The 25,639-nt window shown below is 46.6% G+C and overlaps 1 long non-coding RNA gene across 1 annotated transcript; it reads left to right on the top strand.

Moving 5' to 3' along the window:
* Positions 1-616: 616 nt before the first annotated feature.
* Positions 617-16,143, top strand: LOC144177056 (uncharacterized). Its single transcript, XR_013323809.1, has 5 exons — positions 617-983; positions 2,100-2,217; positions 2,784-2,855; positions 4,419-4,477; positions 14,623-16,143. It is a non-coding gene; the product is annotated as an uncharacterized LOC144177056 (long non-coding RNA).
* Positions 16,144-25,639: the final 9,496 nt, after the last annotated feature.

Genomic DNA, 25,639 nt, shown 5'->3' with positions numbered 1-25,639 from the left:
TTTGCATCGATCACAATATAAAAAGGCCGCAAAAGCATGATGAAACCTCCAACATAAACACGTAAAACCGTGCGTCTGGTATCGAGAAACAGCCACACAGACAAGCTTACAATAGCCCCAAATAGATTTTGCACTGCTTGGAAGCCGGGTACTTGCACTGCATGTGCAGGAGTGCTTCGTCGGCTGCCACTTGTCCCGCTTGATCTTCACCGTCCACAGAAGCCGCCTTTTTGGGTCTCTAGGAAACGAAACATGCTCCAGAGATTTTTAGCGCTGCTAGAACACAAGAGAACGCAGCACCCAGCCATTCTGGAAAGAGATTTTGTGAAGAGCGCCGCTTTTCGCGCGCCTAGCGCGGGAGTCGGCGGGGGCGGGATGCAAGAAAATGGCGGCAGCGCCTCCCGAGAACCGGTCTTGGCGGCGGCGACCCCTTCAAAGAGTGGCGTCACCCTCCGCAGAGCGGGCGCGCATCGAGGCACCCTAGTTCGGCCCAGAGCCTTCTATACTACTAAGAGTTCGGCCATCAATGCATTTCTGCGAGCGGACGCTCAGCACGAATAGTGGTGACGTCATGCTTACAAAACGTGACGTCTCTCATAGAAACCCGCCAGACCCGTCACCCGCGCGAGTCCGGCCCCGGCAACGACGCCGACGAAGCTTGCTACACGCCGGCCAAAAGATACAGTACGTCTTATCAGCGTGGGGGATTTATCAGCGTTTTCGCAGTGCGCGGAGAGTGAACCTAAGTGAACCGAGTGGGTCGTACTTCGGAGACGCCAAACCACCGCCGAGCCAGCCGAGCTGCGACCACTCTGACGACGCCGTGTTTACTTGCGATGGGTGGCTGCTGTGTTGGCGCAGCAACCGCAGCGCTTACGATACCTCGCCTGTTTAGGCTCTCAAAAGACCCAGAGAAGCGGCGTGATGGTTACACAGCATCACCGTAACGACTGGACGCCTGGAAACGTGCGGAGCTATGCGAGGTAAGCGCGCAGTTAGAAAAATGTCTCTTGCGTGTTTCTCCCACTGCTTGGTGATACGTATGACATGGTAACCACGCGCGCCTACGTCGAATTGTTAGTATGCGAACTTTGCACCGCATAATTAGGGTTGAAACAAACTGAATGTTGTAAAATACGCCTTTCGCAAGTTAATAACAAAGACGCAATTCAAATCAAGCAGGCTCGTTCGTAAGATTCCGTTGATATGAATCTTAGGGAACCGCCACCGCGCTGTCACCGAAATTTAAAACAACAAAAAACTTTGTGGTGCACATTTGCGCGCTTCTTGGCCGTTATGGAAGCATCATGCCGAAAGTTAAAAGCGCACTAAGCGAAATACGAAATGGCGCTCGGTAGTCGAAACCGTCGGGGCTCCTTTTTTTACGTGCATGCATGTATCGCTGGGCGCTCACGGAGATGTCTAGAAAGTTCTGGGGGATGTCAGTGGACCTATTGGACTTTTAAAAAGTGTGATAAGTGTGGGATAATTGCTTGCATCAAGCCTCTCGCGAGCAACGCTTTCCAGATCAATCGCAAAAGCCTTGTCTCCGCTCCCTGTGCATAAGCAATACATAACACATTGCGGACGGCTGAAGGAAACTAAGGCACGTGTTCGAGCAGTATTCGGGCGCAAACTCAAGGAAACAAATATTACACAGCCCGAAACAGCGCGAACATCTTTACGTGGACGTAAATAAATATGCGTCTATCTGAACTATGCATTTCTAGCCAAACATGTAATTCAGACAGTAATGAGCCCCTCTTGCAACGTTTTGTTTCACCTGTTCCTTGGCTCAGCAGCATTCATGAGGTTGGATACTCATGCTTTTGGTGTCACAACTAAATCGAGACTTGTGGCCAGACTGAGAGGCCCTTGTTGCAACCAGCAGTTGGGACCACAATGTTTGTAGTTGAATTCACTAACAGCGGTGCCACCGGTTTCGTGGGATGCTCCATCGTGTTTGTTTTGTCTGTATTGCTGTTTGCTTTGTTTTATGCTCGCAGTGATATGGCCTGTAGTACAGACCTCTGGGTTGCTGCAAACGTACTGTTGCAGACTGGGTGGCATAAGCTATTAATGTCCTTTTTATCTTGCAGTTTGATCAGCAAACCAATGCTCCACTGCAGCCTACATTTCTATGGCCTTGGTTAGCGTCAAGTACCAGCGCAAAAAGGGCACCATCAACCTTTTTTCACGGTTAGAATGTCTGTAATGGTAAGCACAAAGTTGTCATTACATTTTTGAGGCGTCTGCACAAGTCCAGCAGAATTTTTAGCTGTCTACAAAGCTCATCGGCGTGACTAGCTTGGTTCATCTGTCCATTGGCAAACAGACATGTTGCAACAAATTAATTGAGGCACTTGTGTGCTGATGTCCTTTGAATGCATATGTTTCGTTACTTGTTGAAGACTTTTATTCCTACGTCGTGTTTCCTTCCCTTTCCCCGTGTTCCTTTCTTTGTCTTTTGACCTCCCTCCTCTGCCTTCTTCACCTTCTGTGCCACTTGAGTTTCTGAGGCATCGCTCTCTTCCAGGCTTTGAGGCTTGCCTGAGCCATTATGACCACTTTGCTAGCTCTAAGCACACGCACAAGCTCTACCTTGATACACGGAAAGTTTATATGTTGTTTTTATAAGCCACAGTAATTTGCAGTGTGAAGGAGCCGATAGTGCGCGGCTGTCTTAAGCAACCGTCTTGAGAGTGGGTTTAGAAAATGTCTCAAATGGTCTTAAGCTGGTTCGTAACCGCACATTCTCTAAGCCATTTTTTACTCTGCCGCAGCCTCACACGCCTGCAAGCGCCCCTGTGGTCAAGTCGCAAGTCACGGAGAGCTCCTCCTCCAACGTCGACGTGGTATGCACACTTTCTATGGAACCTCACTAAGCATTGTGCCATGTCTGAGTAACCTCCTAAATGGATGGGGCAAGAAGTAAGCACAGAGATGGGGAACTTCCCTTTGCCTAGGCAGTTGTCAGGTTGTTCCATCCTGCTGAACAGTGGGGCCGCACAGTGATGGAAGCATCACACAGCATTTCTGTGACCCTTTGGTGCTAGGGCATCCTGTGCGCCGTACCACTAGAAAGGACGGCGTAAAGAGCGGACGAACTGCTTTTTCACCCTTATACATGCTGGCATAAAGGTTAAAATGAGAACCGATATTGTTGTGAAGATAGGTTCCCCGTGTTTTTGACGCCCTGTGGCAAAATGATGACATATTAAAAAAAAGGTAGGATGATGCTGCTCACTGACATGAAAAACTGTGAACTGTACCAGGTTCCTTATTAGGAATGATAGTCATATCTTCACAGAAGTGGGGAGTGTCCTCATCTGAGGCTGTGATGCCATTCCATCCTCACTTAAAGTAGACTGCAAAGAGCAAGCATGATGGTTGCACTGGTGAGGATTGGTTGTGGAATGACTGGAGTGCAGAGCGTGAATGAGTGGTGGGACATTACCTACCAGGCTGGGTTCACACAGGCACAGATTTTGGGACAAGTACCCAAGTAATGCATTAAAAAATGGCAGGCAGTAGAATGTTGCCAATGACTTAGCTCGAATGACCTAACCAAACTAACCATTAGAGCTCTGTATGTCTTTTTTTATTTGAAAGTAGGTCGTGTCAGTAACACAATAAAATATTGCAAAATTAACCACCTCATGCATACAGTTCAACTTGCACCTTTCATGTTTCTTGTAAAGAGCTCACACTGTATGGTGGAATCACATTTTTTGGATGACTCGGAGTCCACAAGAAAAATCGGTTCGAAGAGAATGAAGAAAATTGTAATAAACTATTGACATCACAAAATTTCTAATGCCTTGTGCACCAGTACCAATAAGGAACCTTCCTTCCCTTTTTTTCTACGTGAACTGCAACAGGCCCCTTAGGAAGCAACACTGGTGGCTAAAAGGCATTATTTTTTTACTTTTCAGGTTAACTTGAACGTTTATTTGTATTTTATTATCTGATATTGTCTTTATTAAATTTTCTTAAAGCACTTTAGTTGCTGGGTTAATCTTATAAACAATTACAAGCAAACAAAACAGCAAGCTGTGCAGTGAGGGGTGGTGGCATTGAAAGCCTGGGACCCTTGTGAGAGTAATTTTTTAATAATCTCGCAAGCTTGATTTCAAAATTTAGCAATAATTGAGTAAAAATAATACATAGACACCACAAGTAGTGATTGAATTGTGTTCTGAAAAGCCGTATAGGTTCCCAGAATTTTCAAATCGGAAGGCCCTGTTGATTTAGACAACCTCTTGTTTGTCAAATTGGGAGGGGGAGTGTGAAGCTTGGTTAATATGGTAGCCTCCAACTGGACTTAACAGTGAACAAGTGTATGTAAATACATTCTGTGCGTGCACTTTGTGCCTACTCCTTGCAAATCTTTGTGCTTAAGAAATTCTCTGCTGCAGGGTGCAGCACTACTTTGGCCAGACCCCAAGGTACAGGAACCTGCACCAGACCCAGAATGGTATGCTTTTACGGTGTCTTATTACACCGTGTGAATAATGTAGCAGTACAGCTGAGAGCATAAATATTAGCTTGCTTTTTTTCCTCGAGCAAGATGTGATGCGACATTGAACTGTTGCTTTTAATTCCTTCTTTCTGATATTATTGCGTTGTAAATACTTTAACCCTTTCGCTACCGCCGGAAGATTGACTAATTTTAGGGGTCCAAGAAAACATTTTTTTTTCCTGCTAAAAATTGGTTAGGCACTAATTGCAGGAGCACAAAATGCAGATTATTTAACGGCATTTCCAATAATACCAGTTTTTTAAAGGTTTTTATATATCATAGCTGTAAAAAAATATCAAAACCAAATATTTTGTCAATTTGTCGACAAAAATGATAAAAAAGGAGTTGTGTATATCAAACCACCGGTAGTAGAAAAAAATTAGAATATACATTTTGTAGGAAAACATTTCAAAAACGCGCCCTAGAAAAAATGTCGACTTGTGCGGAACAGTTTGTCAGATATAAAAAAAAATGTTAGCATGCACGGTGCTCGTGTCATGCGGTGAAGCCCAACTTCTAATTCAAATTGTGCAGTTTCGGGTGGTTCCCTGGAATAAATCTGGTGGTTTGACGTATCGGAGGCACCAATTTGCCCCCACATAACGTAAAAACATCTTGTCAATGGCTGACTTTGCATTTACAGTGAGCACAATATTTGGGAATAGCACGCGGTGCGGAAAAAAACGTGCATGAAGTTGAACACGGAACGCAGTTGGCTGATGCTTGTTGTCGTTCACGGTCAGTTATCTCTCGAAACATAAGGCTGAGCTTTGTTATCATCTTCTTACTCGCAATTGTAGCCTTGCTCGCAAAAATGAGGTACGATGAGCTAGAATCGTGCCCTGCGATCTTTGGCAGAGTAGCAGTTAAGCGCTTAAAAAGATCAGCACAACGACCCTCCTCTATTGCAGCGCCATCGAACATTTTTCATATGAAAGAGTACAAAAACTTATCAGCGACTCCGTCCGAATAGACAGTTCAACTAAGAAGCAACATTAGACATCCAGATATACCCTCGCATGGAAACGAAACTGGAAGGCGAACAGCTGGCAGTGTAAGGCTGGTTTGAAGCGCTGTCATGGCGGAACAAATATCTGGCGACTGGGTGTGACCTTTTGACTTGCATCTGAAGTTCTTATCGCAGAAATCGGGTTAGGGTGGGGGGAAATCAGGAGCGCCGTGCTTTGTTCGAGGATCAGTCGCGGACGCTCAAGGCGCCATGGCAGGTAGCCTTGAAGTTGGGTAACTGCGTAGTAGCGCAGTTACCCAATGAATTTCGCGACGCAGAAACGAAACCGAAACTGTTGTAAACTGTTTGCGAATGGTCCTGGGGTAAGTAGAACTACCACAGTACTTAGAAGAACGCGCGCAAAGGCAATAAAACTACCTAAAATCATAAAGTAGCTTTGCAACCAGGCACTGCTTGACATTTTCAGCCGATTTCTGGGATTATTACTATCAGAGCGCGAACCTGACGATTGAAAATTGTTTGCTAGTTCCCCATTCACGCCCGGATAGCAAAAAACAAGCGCTGGTGCAGAGTAATTACGAGTTGCACGCATTCTTCGTTGGTAGCCGTGACGCGCGATGACCACGCCCCTTTTCCACACCCAGGTGATTCAAAAGCGTGTCAAAAATCATGTTTCCGTTGCAAAAATGAAAATAAAACTGATTTTGAAAGGCCATTTTGTGATATAACTCCGAAAAGCTTTACTTGTTCGAGAAACGCCTGGAACGCAATGAAAAGGCGCTCCCAAAAGTATCGATCAAATTGATCGATTTTGATAGGCGCAGTAGCGAAAGAGTTAAGGCCTGTCCCTTAGACCTATCAACTGATAAAATAGAATGACATGCACAAATAGTGGAAGAAGACTTTCGGCCCATAACTGCTAGTGAACACAATCTGCATTCCAAACCCACTCCAATATCGTCTTCCTGCATAGTGCTTTGGCATCTGAGCTGTGGAAGTTTCTTGTTGAATGCAGGAACACCGGCAGCTCGTAAAATTACCTGGAAGTGCATTTCTGGAGCCCTTACGTATGTGGGAATTCTGCACTTCTCCAGGGGAAATTAGTTGTGTTATTTATAGTGCAAGTAAAACCTCAGTCTATTTCTGACGCTCAGCATCAGGCACCCTCCCCACCAATTCTGAAATTATCACGGGATGTTGAAGTAGTGGTTTGCAGTTTGGTATGATAGCATCTTGTGGGTCTTTTTTAGTTTCTGGTGTGTGCAAGTTCCAGAGCTGCCATGCACCCGCTTTTGCCAGAGTAAGGCGTGGCATGGCAAACAAACATAGCCAATAAATGCACATGGGACTCGGTGATTTGTTCACACCCTGTTTAGCGAAAAGACCAGAGTCCAGCACCTTTCGGGTGCACCATCGAACAGAAGGTGTTTTTAACACATAACCAAAGGCAAAAGCAGAAGATCATGCTTGCAGTCAGCCCATTTTCAGGGTAGCATCTGTCCCAATCTTGTGTGCGCGTATGTGCCCTTGTTCGAGGGGCAGCCAACTAACTACTACTTTTCCCAATATCCTCCCACCTGTGACAGCATTCACACTATTTCAAGTTGTGCTGTCCTAAGACTCAAGAACAAAGTAGGTCAATTTGTGAACTAGTGAAATTGTCGCATCACATTGCCCTCTACGTGTAATGTATTCCTTGTTGCTGAACTCCTTTCACCGTCTTTCTCAAGGATTTCGCTAACTCAGGCCTCTGAAAGGTTGAAACTTTGTCTGCAATGGCTTCTTCACTGCTCTCTGCTTTCCTGAGTTCGCCGTCCTTAGTAGTCATGTCTTCTTTGCATTCTTCGACAGCTCACTTAGACTTGTTTGCCTCGATTCTTCTGACCCGTCTTGCGCATGGCCAGGGTCCTATTCTCCGAGAGGTGCAGCTTGTTCCACTTCTTCAGAGGCAGCTGGAAATCCCTGGGCTTAACAAACATGGAAATATGGTCCTGCATTATTGCAGTGCCTTCGCTGTTCGTCTCTTGTGAATCCTCACTGCTTGCGACACTTATGTTTTTGTTGCGCTCCTTGGCTGCAACTACATGTTTAACAGTTGAGTACGAATTTCCTAGGTGAACTTTCCAACAGTGCTTCTGCGTGTCCTACTTCAAGAACAGCATTGCCTACAAAGCAGCTTTTGTGGCCCAGTGGCCAATCAAAAGGTGACGAGTTCATGTTGCTCGCTTCATCAAAATTCTTGCAGGACGTCGAAATAACAGTTGGTCGTCAAGCAGTGGGACAGTCTTTGTATTCAACGGGTTGCATGCACTGTTTCTCTGTAGGCTTGGAAAAGGGAACCAGTGCCCTCGGATGCACAGCCTGTCTGCTTTTCACACAAAGAGGCCTCTCCATGTAGTTGCTGCTGTGGCGGAGGGCACTTGTGAGAGTGTGTTGTTTGGAGAGCCGCTTAAACTGATTTCTCGTTGATAGGCAGGGTGTCCTTGTGCCCTTCATGTACCTCTATACCAAAACTGAAGCTCTGTCGAGGGCTGGAAACATTGACAAGGGGCTGGTTTGCTTGAGCTCATTACAGTGCAGAACAGCTATCTCTGTTTAGCATTTGACAGCTCCTGCTCTTTGCTTTGGCCACCGTCAAATCACGTTTGTCTTTCAATCTATGCCAAAACTGTGTTGCTTGATGAGGTGCTGTCATTGCGTACATTGCCCTTGTGTACAGTCGTTTTTCTTGTTTGCCTTGGATAAGGCTTCGGTTCTTGAGATGTGCATGCTAACGTTGCTGTAATGTCATCCAGCTGTACATCGCCTTTCTTCAAGTCCTCACATAGTCATGAACAAGTGATCATGAAAATACGAACCAGTACACACAGTAGGGCAATTTCTTCCTATTCAAGTCCAATTTTTTTTTTGAGGCGTGGCTTAATTCTAGTAACAAAGTTGGGAAACGTGGTTTTGCAGTTATAGCAACAGCGACCCGGTATTGGACGTCCACAAACAGTATTTCAGTTTTGCATGTTTTGGTTCACATTTGCATGTTCACATTTCATTTGTCCACCACTGTACGCCCTTAGCTACTACAACGAGGTCTTCCTGGGTGCTTTTTAATGGGCCTTGTGGCATCCACCCTAAAGATGTCTCACTACCATTAACCCGTTTTTAAGCCTTCGAGTTTTGCCACTTGCGACTTTCCAGTACCCGACTCCTATCAGTGTTTTGATGGTGCCATCTGATGCGACAGCATCATCGGCGAGGTAAAGGTCACTGATCTCCCATGCAAAAAGTACAAACCGTGAACGGATTTGCACTGCGTGTCAAGGGTACCTCGAGGGCTTCGACTAAGACATACTTGTTGTGCTGGCTTGGAATAAGCAGCTCCACGCATCTTGGGGTTTGCTTGCGAGAGGGCATTTTGCCTATGTTTGTAATTTGGGACACTCTTTTCCGATGACTTTACAATGAATGTTTTTCGCTATGCTGTCCATGACCAATGTCCACTGGCTACTACCGCCGAGAAGGCAATGAAGAAGTTTTGCAGCCTAGCGGAACCACTTGCCCAAACTGTCGCTGTTTGCAGCAAAACGGTATCCGTCACATGTGTCAGAGGGTTCCCAGACAGTTTATCGAACACTGTTTTATCGAACGCCGTTTTATCGAACAAATGCCCGTTTTATCGACCGCCGTTTCATCGAATGTCGTTTTATCGAACCACCCACGTCCGTTTTATCGAAAGTGTGGTTCGGCGGCTTTCATTGTAATTTTTGGGGTTTATTTTGTTTAACTGGCCGTCGTATTAACCTAACCTGCAGTTAGCTTCAATCTACGTTGTCTCTGCCGTGCATTACATACAAAAACCTGCTTATATTTGTTGGAGGATCTCTCTCGTTTTCAATCACCTTTGTTTCATTAGATTTTTAAATTTTTTTGCGTCTTCATTGATTGCACTCAAGCATGTACGTCCCTCTTGTTTATATGACAGAATTCAACACTATACTATAATAACAAACCTAACCGCGTGAGCAATATACTTTGGATGTGTATTTAGGTTGGTGTTGCCAAATATATCCTTCCGCCATAGTTCATCATTACGTGATAAAAACACTTGTCCTCCCCCAATTTTTCTAGTCACGTGGTTTACACGTAACTCCCACGCGGACCATGTGGTCGCATTGTTTGCATCTAGAGAAATCTCGTGCCAAGAACTTCTGAAAGATTAGTGCTATATGAATGGAACACGGGAAGGAGGGGGGGGGGAGACGACAATGAAAGTGAGGCCCCAACAGAGGTGGTGGAGTCTGGGAGAACTCGTCACAAGTGAACCCGTCACAGCCAACTCGTCATATGTGAACCCGTCACAGCCAACTCGTCATATGTGAACTCATCAAAAGAGCTAGAAACACATGTCGGTTTTACTAGCTATCCAGTTGAAAGTTTTGACACTGGACGCACAAGCGCTGATTTGATTGATTTTGGGGTTTAACGCGTCCAAGAAAGACCTCAGCAACTAGGCGCGCCGTAGTTGAAGGCTCCGGATTAATTTTGACCACTTAGAAATCTTTTATGCGCGCCAAAATGTTGACACGGGGGTTTTCGCTTTTCGCCTTCACCCAAAAAACACCCACCGGGGCGGGGATACAACCCATGACCTTGGGCTTAGCACCACAGCGTAGAGTCATTAACACCGCCTTATCCCTTGAGCCAACGCGACAGGGTTGCTCAAGTGCCAAGAAATGAGTTACATAAACACACGCGGGAAAGTGATGATGTGGCGATACAAAGCTGGACTATGAAAAACTGAGAAGCATATCGGCATTATAGCCTATACCGTACGCTACAATGGCATGTATGCTGTGGATCAGATGGGGGAATATACAGAGACGGAAAGTCATTATAGAAGATCCGCCTGCCCAATGAACCGAATAAGAAATTGACGGAGAGAATCCCTTGCACATCCCCAAAACATTAAAGGCATGCAAGAAATAAAATGCGTCTGCTTTAAATACTACAAATTTTGGTAACTAATAAGAAACCGCTGTGGAGACAACCTTTTTGAATTACGTAGCATAGAGGAAACGAAAATAATATAGTGCAGAAGGCTCAAATGAAAAGGCTGAGAAAAACATTTTCGATAAAACGGCTTCGATAGAACGCCCGTCGATAAAACGGCGTTCGATAAAACGGCATTCGATAAAACGACTTCGATGAAACGGCATTCGATAAACCGCTGTTCGATAAACTGTCCGGACCCCGTGTCAGAGTGCTGTTCACTTGGACTCCTTTTGCGACAGACTAACTGCTCCTGGATGTCTGTTGCCAAACAACTGGTATCTTTAAGGTCACACAAGAATTTTTTGGTGTCGGCAGCGACAGATTTGCCAACTCAGGAATCGTGCTTTTCGATAGTCCTTGGTGCAGTGAAGTTTCTTGCAGCAACGGCTGCTTCATTCGAGTAGGTAATTTTGCTCGAGGGTTAAATTTTGTCACACCTAGTAAAGGTTGGTTTTTGCATTGCAGAACTGGCAGCTTTGTTATTTCTGGAAATGGTGGCAAGTGCAAGTAAGGGCTTTTTCTGGCGAGTAAACTCACCCGATACGGTTTCAAAGCCTCTTCACTGCTATGGACTTCTACTGCTTCCGTGCCTCTGGACTTCTTTTTAAAAAGAGGTCCAGGAGCACCGAAAATGTGTCAGTGGACTGAGCTGCATCAGCTTCTGCTCACAGTAGTGAGGTAGCCGCTTCTTGATAACCACTGAGCAAGCGCTGTACTTTTGCTTCACCCCTAGTGCTTCAAAACTAACGTTTTTAACCACTTGGTCGTAGAGACGTCGCAGCAAATGTCTCTTAGCTGAATCAACAGCCTGCAGCTGTAGGAAGTGAGTTGTGGTTAATCGCAAGGTCCTTCCTTCCACAGTGTTCCTCCAGTAGATTGACCGCTATTTGGTAGTTGCTGTCAGAAAGGGAAAGGCTGCTGATCCTGTCGTGTGCCTTCCCCTCAAGGTATTTGGTGAGTTATTTGAACTTGTCAATAGTTGACAGCTGTGTGCTGTAGTGTGGTGTCTTCATACTCATTCCAAAAGGAGCACTCGCCTTGAATCGCTCCATCGAATGTTCCTTGTGCACTCAGTGACCTTGCATTATTTATCGGGGCTTTTGCCATTTGTGGGTATTGATTTTCTTCGCTCCGACGTGAGAGTTTAGCTTTGGCCACACATATGAAAACATGACATGCTTCCACAGCTTTCCGCTCGAGCTCAGACTTGTAATCATGCGCAAGTTCTTCAGTCTGTTTGTTGAGTTTCCAAAGTTCATTGTGAGTACACCGACTCAAAGGGTGGCCTGATAGCGCTTGTGTCAATCCATTCTTGTGAGGGCTTGGGCATGGGATCAACTGAGTTCATTCACGAATGGCATGGCACACCAGTGCGTTCAGGTTCGGACAGCCTAAAGCTTGTTGGCAGCTGGAAAGCATTGGGCCTGAACTGGACATATTGTAGCACGGGCTTTGGTTCAATTGCAAAGGCTGCTTCTTCAGTGGTTTTGAGGAGATGATTTGTCACGTCATTCCCAAGTTTTCAGCAACAACTTTTGTGAAAAGACAAGAACCCAGCAACCATCAGCTGCACCATTCAACAGAAGGTGTTTATTAACACTTTGCCAAAGAAAAGAAAGGGATCCCGCATGCAGTTAGACTATTCGGTAGGCAGCTTCTTTGCCGTTCTTCTACATAGGTAATGCCCTCGTCTGAGAGCCAGCCAACAAACTACAGTCGAGTCCACTTACAACAATATTGAGGTGCCATGAAAATATCATTGTTATAACCGAATATTGTTATAAGCGGGTTATGCCGAAAATAACAAAGAAAACGCGACAAACAAGAGCATTTAATGAGGGGAACATGATAAACAAGAGCACTTAATGAGGGGGAAGTTGCTTAAACTTTTCACTTTTTAGCAGGTACAAAACCGTAAGCAGTTAGCTTCGACTGCGGTCCTCCTGGTCATCCGGTCCTCCTCCCCCTCCTCCGCGTCGCCGCGGCAGGCGAAAGCAGCGGTGGCATGCGAGCCTCTTCGGCACGCACTCGCCGCGTGCGAGGCCAAGTGCGCTATCGCCTGGCCGCCGCGCGTATGCTCTCATGCCCTTTTGCGTAATAGGCGGGGTTGGGGTGGCATTGTCGCAGCGTTTTTGCATTTTTTTTTTCGTTCAGGGTTGGTTCCAGTGCCCACATTTAATTGTTATAACCGATATTGCATCATGACAGCATTGTTATAAGCGGTTTATTTTGCCATAGAATACAATGAAAAGCTGACGGTGCCGCGGCTGTCCATTGTTATATCCGATATATTGTTAAAACCGGTATTGTTATAAGTGGACTCGACTGTACTACTTTTTCGTACACCTTGCTGTGGAGTTCATTTCCACATCTAGCGGTATGGTTACGCCTCTTTCTAAGTCGTGGTATTTGTTTCACTTGCTCCGATGAAAAAAGTGAGAAACTTCGTTCGGGCAACATTACAGGTTCCAAACATTGCGATTTCGTCTTTCCAGTTGTTAGTGCGTTCACATTTGCCAAATATTGCATAAATATTACACCTCTGCGTAATGCAGGGGTCGTACAAATGTGCAAAAAGAGCTGCTTTGTTTCCGTGTTTACCTGCAGATCCTTATCGTCATTCAGCCTAGCACTTATGTAGCTGTATGTGTGTGATGCAGTTTCTATAACCGTTATTACTGGGTGTCAATAAATGCTGCAGCCAATTATTGTTTCTGGCTCTTGGGGAAGCCGCTTGTGTTCCAGAGTGTTCAGGCAGCTTGCACACACAGTCGCCGTCTGTGTGAGTGACTGCTCAGTACAGCATATCTTTGTTGCACAAGCTTAGGATAGTTTGTAGATTTACAACCTCACTAGCTTCTTCGAAAGAAGCTAGTAATGGTCAATTTGAATGGCCTGTTTACAATTAAGGGATCAGAGGAGCTGGGCACGTTCTTCAAGAACAGCCACGAGCAGACATTCACAGTGTTTTCGGTCGACATTAAAGACTTGTATTACAGCTTACCTTATGGCCGACTGTTGGAGTTTATAGAACATCGACATTTACGGGATGTTGAAGTTTCAAAATTTTGTTGGTTTGACAGTGGAGGGGTTTATCGAACTGTTTTCGCTTTATTTAAAGTCAACTTTCATGGATTGGTGTGACAGCATTTATCTGCCAGCAAGCAAAATGTGCATTGGGTCCTGTGTGGCCCCAGTTCTCATTGAGGTATTCTTCGGAGGTTTTGACAGACTAACAGGCTATTTGAACCGCTACAGCAAAGCTAGAACAAAGTTACGTTTGTTCGCTTTTTTCACGACTACCTTGTGTTTAGAGGTGCGGTTGCCTATCAACCAAGTTGTTCTGCCACACTCAGTGCTTTCCCTCAGCATTTGCAGCCGCTCAGTTTAACCCGTGAACTTCTCCCGGACAAGACAATAAAATTCATAGACCTAAAACAACGATTCTATGGTGGCTGTCCGTGTTGGCAGTACGAGCCTCGAGCATGCCAACCGTTACTTCCTTTCTCGTCTGGACACTCGAAGATTGTAAAGCGGGTTGTCGCTAACTTGTGTATTCTAAACAGCCCCAGGAAATCTTGTCCCCGCAACACGGCAGAAAGCCTGGACTTAACTGACCTAAGCCCAGTTCCCGAGCATCTCTTGATAACAGTTGTGCGCGTGACATTCTGAAAGGATGTAAGGAGGGCATCCGTGTACGGCAACAGAAAGAAGACAAGAGAAAACAGAAATATGCCCTCATTCCTTACAAGCATGGTGTCCTACACGCTTATAAAGATTGATGGAAAAGGTGATAAAGTTGAACATGTTCAGTCTGCAACACGCCCTGATAAGGTTAAAAATTTTCAGTCTGCAACACGTACACTCGACGCTCATCAATTACACTCCTGTAGGACCACTAAAAGGTGGTCGAGCTAAGCGGAAAATAGAATAACTATTGGCAAACTACAACGCAGAGTTTCTGAATGGGACCTCTAAATTTGATTAGGCAAAGTGGTGAGCTAAAAGTTACCATACTAAGAAGCAGTGTACTAATGTGCAATAAACTGAGCAATTACAGGTGTCTTTTTGTTTTTCTTTCCAGGCTGTTCCTTCAGTGGGCAAGATGTCAGAAAATGTGTCGCAGGGATTTTGGAACCCTCCCGTGCAGTTGGCCTAGATGCAATGTGGCCCTCACACAGACATAGGAGCTGGAAGCTACGTCATGAACTTGTCCTCAGAAACGGTGTCATTTGACACTGCATGAGAATCTAGCACGGTACAGACTAAAAAGAAGTTTGTGTACACTGCAGCCTTTGTTGAAACTGAAAAAAGAAATGTAGAATCACTGTGGCCTATTTGATGTCGTACAACGGCACAAGTCTCAAGCTGTTACAGTGAATTGATTAACTTTGTGCAGAGGCCATTGCGATTAATTCCCCAAGGTTTTGCCCGCCTCCCAACAAGAAGGCTTGTAACATCTGCAAAACAGCTTACACAATTCCTGCCTGGTCTGGTCGTGCCTTACTTGTGACTTCCCAGCATTTGTGTATAATAAAAAAATAAAGAAGCCCTCAACTCAACTTGTAAGGAAAGCAAAAGTTGTTTAACACACGTCTTTAACACGTTTTTTTAACAAGAGTAACTGTTTCTTGCGTGTTCAAGATCTCAGGCAGATTGACTTTTGTTTGACTGCACTTTAAAATGTTTTAAATGATACTGCTCCCTTCTCTCGAGAAAAGTTTGTGTGCTGCTCATATTGTGCATCAAAAGCAGTCAACTGTTTCCACTGCCTTTCTGACATGCACCTGCTCAGTATGGAGGTTATGAAAATTCAATGTAACTCTGTCTGCAGTACATAGTGCCCCTAAAGGCGTTTCTGTGTTCTGTTCTGGCTTTATTCCATACTGCTCAGCAAAAGTTCCCAATTTGAATGAACCATTTTTTGTCATAAACATTGTTTTTCATGGACCATTGATATTGGACAAGACTACACAACCCCACAAATACACGAGTGGCTGGCTGTTGTGGCAAATCTCAAAGAACAACTGGAACTGGCAACCCACACCATGAAAGCTTTCAGCGGCTGCCTCGACCTAGGCCTCTGATCTGTTTCTGCTATCCTGTGACTGATAAAGTTTCTGTGTATCTGTGGCTGACATTGCTAATCCATGTGAGAAGAGTAGTCAGGGAAAAGAGAAATAACTTATTACATATATACTCTGTTTACAAAAAAGTAATGTCTAAAATTAGTGATAAGTGAATTACCGCTGGGAAATTTAGTTAGACTATGCCAATGAAAACAGTGTGTCATCATTGTTTACAGTTGCTTCCCTGCTTCAAAAAAGTAAATTTACCTTTTAATTCAAAATCTACTTGAATGAAAATTACTTATAGCTTATTTTCAATAACATGAGTGCCAGTGTGACTTCCTCCTCGGTGAAAGTTTGAATTGAAACATCTTTAGGGTCACCATTGCAAGGCACGTTTTTCATTGAAAGCTGTTCTTACAAGCTGACAGCTAAATTAATTTATTTACAGTATACCACCATTATAACGAGGCCTTTTGAACAACAAACTGGCTTCACCATAGGTGACACTTACTTCAAAAGCAGATACATGTACGCTGCGGTAAGGACTATAAAACACCTCAAAAGATTTCTTGGGCTTTTTTCAGACGATTGCTTTATTAAATGTCATGCTGTCTAGTGATACATCTGCAAGCATGTTGCACGTTGTGAGAGGTGGCATATAAAAAATGCATGACCTAACACCTACGCAATCACTGAAGAAGCACACGGCTGACAGAAAAATTTTGGTGAGCTCCAGTTCAGGTGAGTATAATTTGACAATTTTTGAACGGTTGTGCTTTGTGGAGAGAACGTTTAAGCTCTTCTGTTACCCTTGCAAGACTGATGAATACAGCCTTCCCAACCAAGGTGGAATGTCTGAAATATTTTCAGACAATTCAGAAAGGGAACTATTTTTGTAGGGTGAGTAATGCAATATTTCACTGCACTGAACGGAGATATACAGGCTGTAGTGTGGTTATATCTCGAAATAAAGCACTGGTACAGTAACTTCTATTTATTTCCGTGAAGATAAAAAAAAACGAACGCTCTTCAATCAGCTTGCACAACATTTTAATGCATGCAAAACAATATCCACAACTTACAAAACTGAATATGAAAAGGGAAAAAAAAATTAACCCAGCTATTAGTCATAAACGGTAAAATATTCGTGCACATGCATGCGTGCCGTCGGCGACGATCAAGGCTCGCCAAACGTAAAAACTTGGTATTCAAGTTCGTCTATTTGACAAGGCGCTTTTACAATATACGTAGTGCTGGGTCACGGTTTATAACAAAAGGTAGCATGAAAACCTGTTCCTCAAACTATTCATTCCTTATCTAACAAGTGAACGGACGCTTGGGCATGCAATTTCACGACGAGGCAATCGACAGGTTAAGCGACAAACTTCGTTAAGTGTTGTTGCGATCATTACCAACACGGCCCAAATGTTCCGTGCGCGTTGAACAAGCCTTATTAGGGGCTAAATAAGCTACGTGACCCTGAGCACTTGTTAAACGCTGGGGAATAAAATGCTGAACAACACCGCTACGTTACCGAGTTACAGCAACTTCTTTGAATGCTCTGCTTTGGCACAAACCAGGCGCCTTTCTTGCAGTAACAGCTGACCGCCGCAACAGCTGATGATGATGATGGTTTGTGTTTAATGGCGCAAGGCCGACGAGGGCAAAGAGCGCCAGAGAAGTTATTTAATGAAAAGAAGTGATTACCACAAAAGGTAGGTATAAAACGTGTAAACTGGACATAGTAAGATCATTAAAGATGATGGTGATGACTGGTGTATAGGGCCAGATTTGATTATGCGTGATAGGAGATGAGGTTTAAAAACTTAACATCTGACAAATACTCAAACACGCGTTTCACAGAAACACTGGCATCGTCACCTAGAAACAATGATGGATGAAGTGGGATATGTTGTCTGTAGAGTTCTCTGAAGTGTTTGTGTCGTGTTGTGTGAAGTGCCTTGCATGTGATTAGAATGTGCACTACTGATAGGGCTTCTCCACACCTGCTGCACTGGGGTCTAGAAGATCCCGTCAGCAGATACGAGTGCGTCGCATGGGTGTGCCCTATCCGCAGCCTACCCAAGGCGACTTCCGTGTGTCTGTTGTGTGAGTCAGCTGTGTACCGTCCCAAGTGTGGCTTTATTACATGTAGTTTGTTGTCTGTCTGTTCGTCCCAGTGTGTTTGCCATGTTCTGCGCAGGTGTTGTCTTATGTGTGGCTTGAGGTCTGTGTAGGGTATCGCTGTAATGTCTACAGTGTTCCTGAGTGCAGCAGCAGCGGCCCTCTCGTCTGCCAACTCATTCCCAGCGATCCCTGCATGTCCTGGGACCCAGCAGAGGACCAGCTTATGCTTTTGTGCATACACGGACATGATAGTGTTAAATACAAGATTAACTATGTGGTTTTTGGGGGGTGTATGCGATGACAGTGCGCGAACAACACTTAAAGAATCTGTATAGATGATGGAATTGGGAATTTGATTTTCAAGAATGTGTCGTACAATCAGTAAAATTCCATACGCTTCTGCTGAAAAAACTGTTGTGTGCACGTTCATGGTTCTGGCTGCATTAAAATTTGGACCATGAGCAGCGCACGACACCATAGTGGAGGTTTTAGAAGCGTCACTATAAAATTCCGCACATGTGTATTTAAATTGCAAAGACAGAAAGTGCTGCAGTATTGCAGCTCGTGGTACACGATTTTTATCAAGTCTCATAAAAGAAAGGTCGCACGACACAGGGCGAACTTGCCAAGGCGGTAAACTGTTAGAAAAGGATGACCTGTGCACGTCTAAAAACGAAGCACTGAGATCCGAGGCTCGCTCTCTCACTCTAAGTGAAAAGGGCAGAGGAACGGATGGGCGATTTACAAAGAGCAGAGATGTGGATGTGTCGTTAAAGACAGGATAAAAAGGATGATTATTGAGCGATGAAATTTTAAAAGCATAAAGCAAGTCCATGTATGTTCGTTGGTTCTCAAGGCTCCACTTATTACATTCGACATAAAGACTCTCAGCAGGGCTAGTGCGAAAAGCACCCGACGAAAGACGAAGGCCCAGGTGTAGAACTGGGTCAAGAATTCGCAAGGCTGTCTTAGTCGCCGACCCATACACCACACTGCCATAGTCCAAACGAGACCCAACCAAAGCAGTATACAAGCAAAGCAAGAGTTCTTTGTCGGAACCATAGGATTGGTGGGAGAGAACCTTAAGTATATTCATTGTTTTGAGACATTTATTTTTAAGTTCCTTGATGTGGGGAATGAATGTGAGTTTGTGATCAAACACCACACCTAAGAACTTGTGCTCCTTGTTCACAGGAAGCGACATGCCATTAAGAGTAATGTCTGGGTCCGGATGGACCCCGCGCTTCCTGGAGAACACAACGCAGGAGCTTTTTGCAGGATTCAATTTAAACCCATTCTTGTCTGCCCAGCCGGCAAGCTTCTTGACGCCGAGCTGGACTTGACGTTCGCAGATGGACATATTACATGATTTAAAAGATATCTGTACGTCATCTACATACATGGAGTAAGAAATTGTAGGTGGCAATGCCTTCCCAAGGGAGTTCATTTTTACTATGAAGAGAGTGCAGCTTAGAACTCCGCCTTGCGGCACGCCATTTTCTTGCACGTGTACCTTTGACAGTGCAGAACCAACTCTGACGCGAAAGGTTCTCTCAGACAAATAGCTAGCAAGGGTGTTAAACATATTACCAGAAACACCGAATGACTTCAGGTCAGTAAGGATCCCATAACGCCAAGCGGTGTCATAGGCCTTTTCTAGGTCGAAAAACACAGTTAAACAGAACTGTTTATGAATGAAGGCATGCTTAATATATGACTCTAGTGCCACAAGTTGATCATTCGTGCATCGCCCCGCCCTGAAGCCTGCCTGGCAGCTCTCGAGAAGGCCGTTATACTCCAAAAAGTACACGAGCCTCCGGTTTATCATCTTCTCGAGAAGCTTGCACAGGCAGCTGGTCAGGGCAATGGGTCGATAGCTAGCGGGAGAAGAAGGGTCTTTCCCTTCTTTCAAGAATGCTACAACTATGGCATCCCTCCAAGACTTTGGAATGTGCCCCGAAAGCCATATCTTGTTGAAAAGGTGAAGAAGTGTTACAAGAGTGTCTGTGTGTAAGTTCTGTATCATTGTATATGTAATGTTGTCTGGGCCTGGAGCTGAGGGTTTACACGTGCTCAGAGCACCCCTGAGCTCATGAAGCGTGAACTCGGAGTTATAAGAGGTGGCTGACCTGTCATTGTCATGTAAAGGTTTCTTTTCGGCCACGAGTTTGTGTTTCATGAAGGTGTTTGTGTAGTGTGCTGAACTAGAAACGTGTGGGAAGTGTTGTGCGAGTGTGTCAGCCTGGTCTTCGAGTGTGTCCCCTGTTGTACTGACCAGAGGCAGGCTGTGTGTTTGATGTCCCTTGAGTTTGCGTATTCGTGTCCATACTTTCCGTGTGTCTGTGTAGGAGTTAATTGATGTTATGAATGTACGCCAACTCTCTCGTTTTGCCTCACGGCGCACACGTTTTCCTAACGCCTTGGCCCGTTTGAACAAGAGGAGGTTACTCGACGTGGGGTACCGGCGAAGGATACCCCACGCCTTGTTCTGGGCCTCTCGCGCCCGCCTACAGTCCTCATTCCACCACGGCCTCCGCTGGTTGCGCGGGGCAACAGAGGCGTGGGGAATGGACCTTTCGGCGGCGTCGAGGATGTGCGCCGTGAGGAGTTGGGTAGCTTCCTCAACGTGTAGGTGTCCTATGGATGTGTGGTGTAGTTTGGATGTCTCTGTAAATGTGTTCCAGTTAGCTCGTGCTTCATTGAACCTATTATGGGAAGATGGACTGCTCGGGCCTTTACCTATATACGTTAATGAAGTGGGGAAATGGTCACTGCCATATGGGTCCGTGCCCACACCCCACTCGAGAAGAGGAAAGAGAACTGCGGAGCCAATAGCCAAGTCAAGACATGAGTATGTGTTGTGACCTATGTTATGGTATGTAGGCTGTTTATTGTTGAAAAGGCATGCTCCAGAGGATGTAAGAAACCTCTCTATCAGGCGACCCCGGGCATCCGTACGAGAAGAGCCCCAAAGAGAATTGTGAGCATTAAGGTCGCTCGTTAGAATGTATGGTTCGGGCAGCTGGTCAACCAGCGCCTCGAAGTCAGAACTCAAAAGCGTAACATCAGGAGGAATGTATATGGAGCATACCGTTATCAACCTATTAAATATTATTAAGCGTATTGCTACAGCCTCAAGGATAGTGTTTAAAGTGACAGGGTGGCATGCTAATGATTTCCGGACGATTATGGCCACACCGCCAGAAGAGTGTGTGCAGCCATCCCTGTCTTTCCTGTATACCAGGTAACTATTCAAGAAATTTGTGTGTTTAGAATTCAAATGTGTTTCCTGAACACACATTACACTTGGCTGATTGCTATGCAGAATCTCATACACGTCGTCAAGATTATTCAGAAGGCCTCTGCAGTTCCATTGTACTATGTTCTCTCTTCCCATTATGAAGTGTTCGGAGCTACTGGACTGTGTTGTTTATGTGTCGTCTTTCGGGGCTGTGACTCTCGTCTTTTTTGGCTTGTCGGGAGGCTTTGGCGTCGGGACGCGTTCCTTGCGGTGCACCGCAGACAAGAACGGACCGACGTCCATTTCATCCTCGGATGTCCTCGGAACGCCTGAGGGATCAGGTTCCTTGGACCGTGAACCCTTTGGGGCGCGCTTTTCCTTGCCCGCAACCACCGAGGGATTCAGGAACGCCTCGGATGGCGCAGGCCGCGCGGTGGGGGTGGGAGCTGCCGCTGGCTCCCCCAAGTCCATCTCCTCTGCGCCCTCGCCTGTGGCTTGGGACGCTGGAGTGGAAGTGGAGGATGCAGCATCGCTTCCACCAGACGTGGTTGCCCCCACAGCCGCTGCTACCTCAGCGAGCGGTGCGGAGGCGGGTTGGGCTGCCTGAGGCAACCCAGGGGGGGGGGCGGAGGCGGGACCAAGTCCGACTCGCGGTACTGGGTCCCCGCCGAAACCAGACGCCGCTCTGCCCCCCGGCGAGCTGCGTCGGCGTACCTGCCCAGAGGGAAGGAGGCGAACCTCTTCCGCGCCTCTGAGAAGCTGATGTTTTCGGTTACCTTGATGTTTATGATTTTCTTTTCAAGTGTAAATTTTTCACATTTCCTGGAGTAGGCCGCGTGTGGACCCTGGCAGTTTACGCAAAGAGATTGTTGCACGTTACAATTTTCGGACGCGTGGCCGTGCTGGGCGCATTTCGCACAGGTAAGTCTGCCGCGACAGGAGTTTGTGCCGTGCCCGAACCGTTGGCACTTGAAACGGCGCCGCGGGTTCGGTATGTACGGCCGGACTGAACATCGGATGTAACCTGCGTTGATAAATTCTGGAAGGGTGGACTTGTCAAAGGTTAGGATGAGGTGCTTTGTCGGTATTTGTTTATCGTCTCTGCGGATGGTTATGCGTCTGACCGCTGTTATGCCCTGACTACGAAGGCCCTCCAGCAGGTCAGCTTCAGATTCATTTAGTAGGTCATACTCGGAAATCACGCCCTGGGAGCTGTTTAGGCTGCGGTGGGGCGTGACTCGGATTGGCAGATCGGCGATGCTGGTTTGAGCAAGGAGTTTATTGGCCTGATCCTGGCTACTGACCTCTACAAGAATTTCACCGGTTCGTTGTTTTTTGGCCTTATACGACCCTCCAACAATACCGTCAAGAAACTTTGAAATGAGAAATACCGACTGTGAAGCAAGAGGTTTTGATTGGTCTGTAGATTCCATCACGATGAAGCGAGGATAGTTGTTCGGTTTTGGAGGACTCAAGTCAGGAAGTGGTGGAAAGGAAACTTCGGTGCGGCCCCTTTTCGGGGGCCGATCACGTCTGGGGGGGGGGGTTTGGAGAATGCCATATGATACATTGAAAAGCAGGGAGACGGGGGTACTTTCTCCTTTGACCTTACCCTGGTAGTCAAAGAGGTCCCGGAGCTCCCTGCCTGGTAGACAGGCAGGGAGCCCATCGGCCGGAGCTTGACCAAGGCTCCGACGGCCACCGTTCGTGGTTTCTAACCCTCCACCTATAAACACATTGCCACGGTTGGATCCAGCGTATGTTTGGGGGCTCGGGGTCCGCGGTATCGCCAGTACCGTCACCAAGATTGCTCAAGGTGCCCCGTGCGGGGCGCCGCAACAGCTGGTCCGGTCGCCCGATTTTCAAAGCCGGTCGCGCGGATACATGCTGTTACTTCGACATGCCCATGTCCACACGCAAATGATTTTATGATTTTTTTCTTCGTAACTCCCCAATTTAATAACCTGCGCCAAGACAGCCGACAAAACATTTTCAACGGCAGCCCCACAGTCTGTCGACGCGTAAATTAAGCCTACGGAACACTTCGGCCGATAATGAGCTCGCGCTAAAACTAAATAGCATTTACAGCGGCCGGTAACACTCTGCACGCATACGCCAGTAGCTTAAGCGTTGACTATTAATGACAGGGATTGATTATCGGCGTGAAAATAGCTTTCCGCTGCCTTGTTTTCTTACATGACCGATCGAGCTTCCTCACACACCCGGGCGCCGCCATGTTTACGCTGCCCTCCTCCGCGGAACCCTCCCCTGGAGCCTTCGGCGGCGACTCCCATGCTTTCTCTATGGGCGCGGCGTAAATATGGCGGAACCAACGATTTTTAATGACGTTGTGCGTAAATATGGCGGTGGGACAACAATTTTTCGTGATGTACTTCGTAATCGTTACGTCACAGCATGACAGGCTCCTCCCCCTGACCGAACTCTTGTAAATAGAAGGCTCTGGTTCGGCCCAGCGCCTTCTATACTACTCTGGTTCGGCCTAGAGTAAGAGTTGCGCCTTTGATTTCCATTCGCCGCTCGCGACCCTATTCGCTGATCGCATGTCACGTGCCCAAAAAGCATCCACGCACCGCAGAGAAGCCGGCGATGCGGCTGCAACGCCGCTGCTGCCCTCTGCTGTCGGCGTCTTTCGTACATTTTGCGCCGCAGCCATGTCGCATTCGTAGTTCGTAGCGCGAGAGCGACAAGCCGCAACACGTTAGTACATGAAGAGTATCTTTTAAATGCAGAGCATTTCTTAGCCTCGCCTCTTCCTGCGTCGGACGTCGTCCACAGCTCCGCGTCCGCAGCAGGTGCGCCTCTCCTCCTTCCCTACTCTCTCTCAACAGCAGCTGGCGCGCGCATGCGTCGTAGTCAGCCCGTTCGCTCCGTCGCGGTCTCGGCGTAACAGGTGCGTGATAGCAGGGCGGTGGGGCGTGGAAGGGCGCGCGCTGCGCATGCTCGCTCTCCCCTCCGTACTGCTCTCCCTCTACTGCGCGCGCTGCAAATATAAAGCGGCTAGCGGTCGCTCGTGCTTCAGTCACTGCGTTGCTCCTTCCTTCCTTGTTTGACGCTCGCTCCCAACGCAACTACGACCCAACTACCCACCCTAACGCGACTTTACTCTCCTCTCTCTACCCCAAACCAACACCAACGCAACTACGACCCAACTACCCACCCTAACGCGACTTTACGCGGCGTTAACGACCCCCAATGCTCTGCATTTACTCGTGTTCCTCTCGCGGGAAGGCGCAGGAATTTTTTTTTGCACAACTTCAGTACGCGGTCATGTGAGTCGCCTAATTGTTGCCATGACGGGGTGCTGTGCGCCGAATTACACAAACCGTGCGGGAAGCAGCGGGAAAGCCTTCTTTTCGATTCCGTACGGGAAATCTGTTCTCCGCCGTCGCCATCAGTGGCTGCTGCGTTTATGCCGTTCGGCCCCAACATCCAGAGGAGCAAGAATAAAGTTTCCTTTACTGCTAGAAACTGTCCCGCGTTTCTTTTATTCACTGGTAACCAGGTTCAGGAATTCGAAAGGAAAATGCGGAGCATATACCATCATCGGTTGCAGGGCGTATTTTTGTTGGCGTAGCGCCGCTTAAAACGGTGCGATAGTCATAAGCTGTTTTGTTTTTCTTATTCTGCTTTGTGGCGGTTTATTTCCGCGGCCTTGGTGCCTTTCTATTCGGACTACTTTTAAACTTGTCAGTGCTTCAACATACACGTAAACGCTGGCGAGGTGTAGTACAGGCTGTTGTGGTTTTTTGCCCAAACAAAGCGCTAATTTCGCGCGACAGAGTTAATTGGTCCAGACAGGTGTTGTATATATTTGCTCAACGAGTCTGACAAGTACCTCGGCCGTAAGCACAATTACAATTCAGTGCAACGTAATTTGGTATGATGTACAAAATCTTACATTACGTGCTCTTAATAGCACCGGGTGCGTTTTCGTATGCGTTGTTATATGCTTTATCGATTGTACAGCCTCTTTCGGTGTTTTAGCTATGACACCGCCGCCTGTATTAACATTGCCTGACGCGTCGCGCGCTTTTCAATGGGAAGGGTAGGGACGCTTAGTCCAGGCACTGATCCGCTATGTGGCGTGTGCCGGCGGACATCTCGCCTTACGTTAAAGGGACACTGGAGTGAATTTGTCAAGCTCCCGTTTTTGCTTGCACTGTGTAGACTGGCTCAAATTAGCACACTTTTCATCGTTTATCCGGTTGACAAATCGGTAATTATTTTACAAAGCGCGAAAGAAGAAAAACTACCATGCGCGGTTTGCGGCGGCCGCACCAACTAAGGCTGTGACGTTGAGAGGAGGGGCGCCGTGATTGGACGATGCCCAAGGTTAGCAGTCACACAAGTTTCAGTTTCGGTTTCGGTTCTGTAAGACATAACCAATGGCTTTGTTGGATGGGCATTCTCAATATCTCAGTAATCATCGTACCGCGCTTCTGCCATGTTGTCGGCTGTAAAATGCACAAGATAAGCCTCCCAGGACGGCTTGTAGTCGTAGCATTCACTAGCCGAGACCTACGCAGTGCATGAACGCCCTCCGCGTACCCGCAGACGCCCAAATGTCATGCGCTTTTCCCCCATATTTGGAGCTTGCCTCCCTCATGCCTGTATCGTAAAAAGCGTGTTCGCACCAGGCC

The sequence above is a fragment of the Haemaphysalis longicornis genome, unplaced genomic scaffold (genome assembly GCF_048455015.1).
Source record: "Haemaphysalis longicornis isolate Haplotype H1 unplaced genomic scaffold, Haemaphysalis longicornis Haplotype H1 scaffold_1, whole genome shotgun sequence".
Taxonomy (NCBI): Eukaryota; Metazoa; Arthropoda; class Arachnida; order Ixodida; family Ixodidae; genus Haemaphysalis; species Haemaphysalis longicornis.
This window is presented reverse-complemented; position numbering and strand designations above follow the sequence as displayed.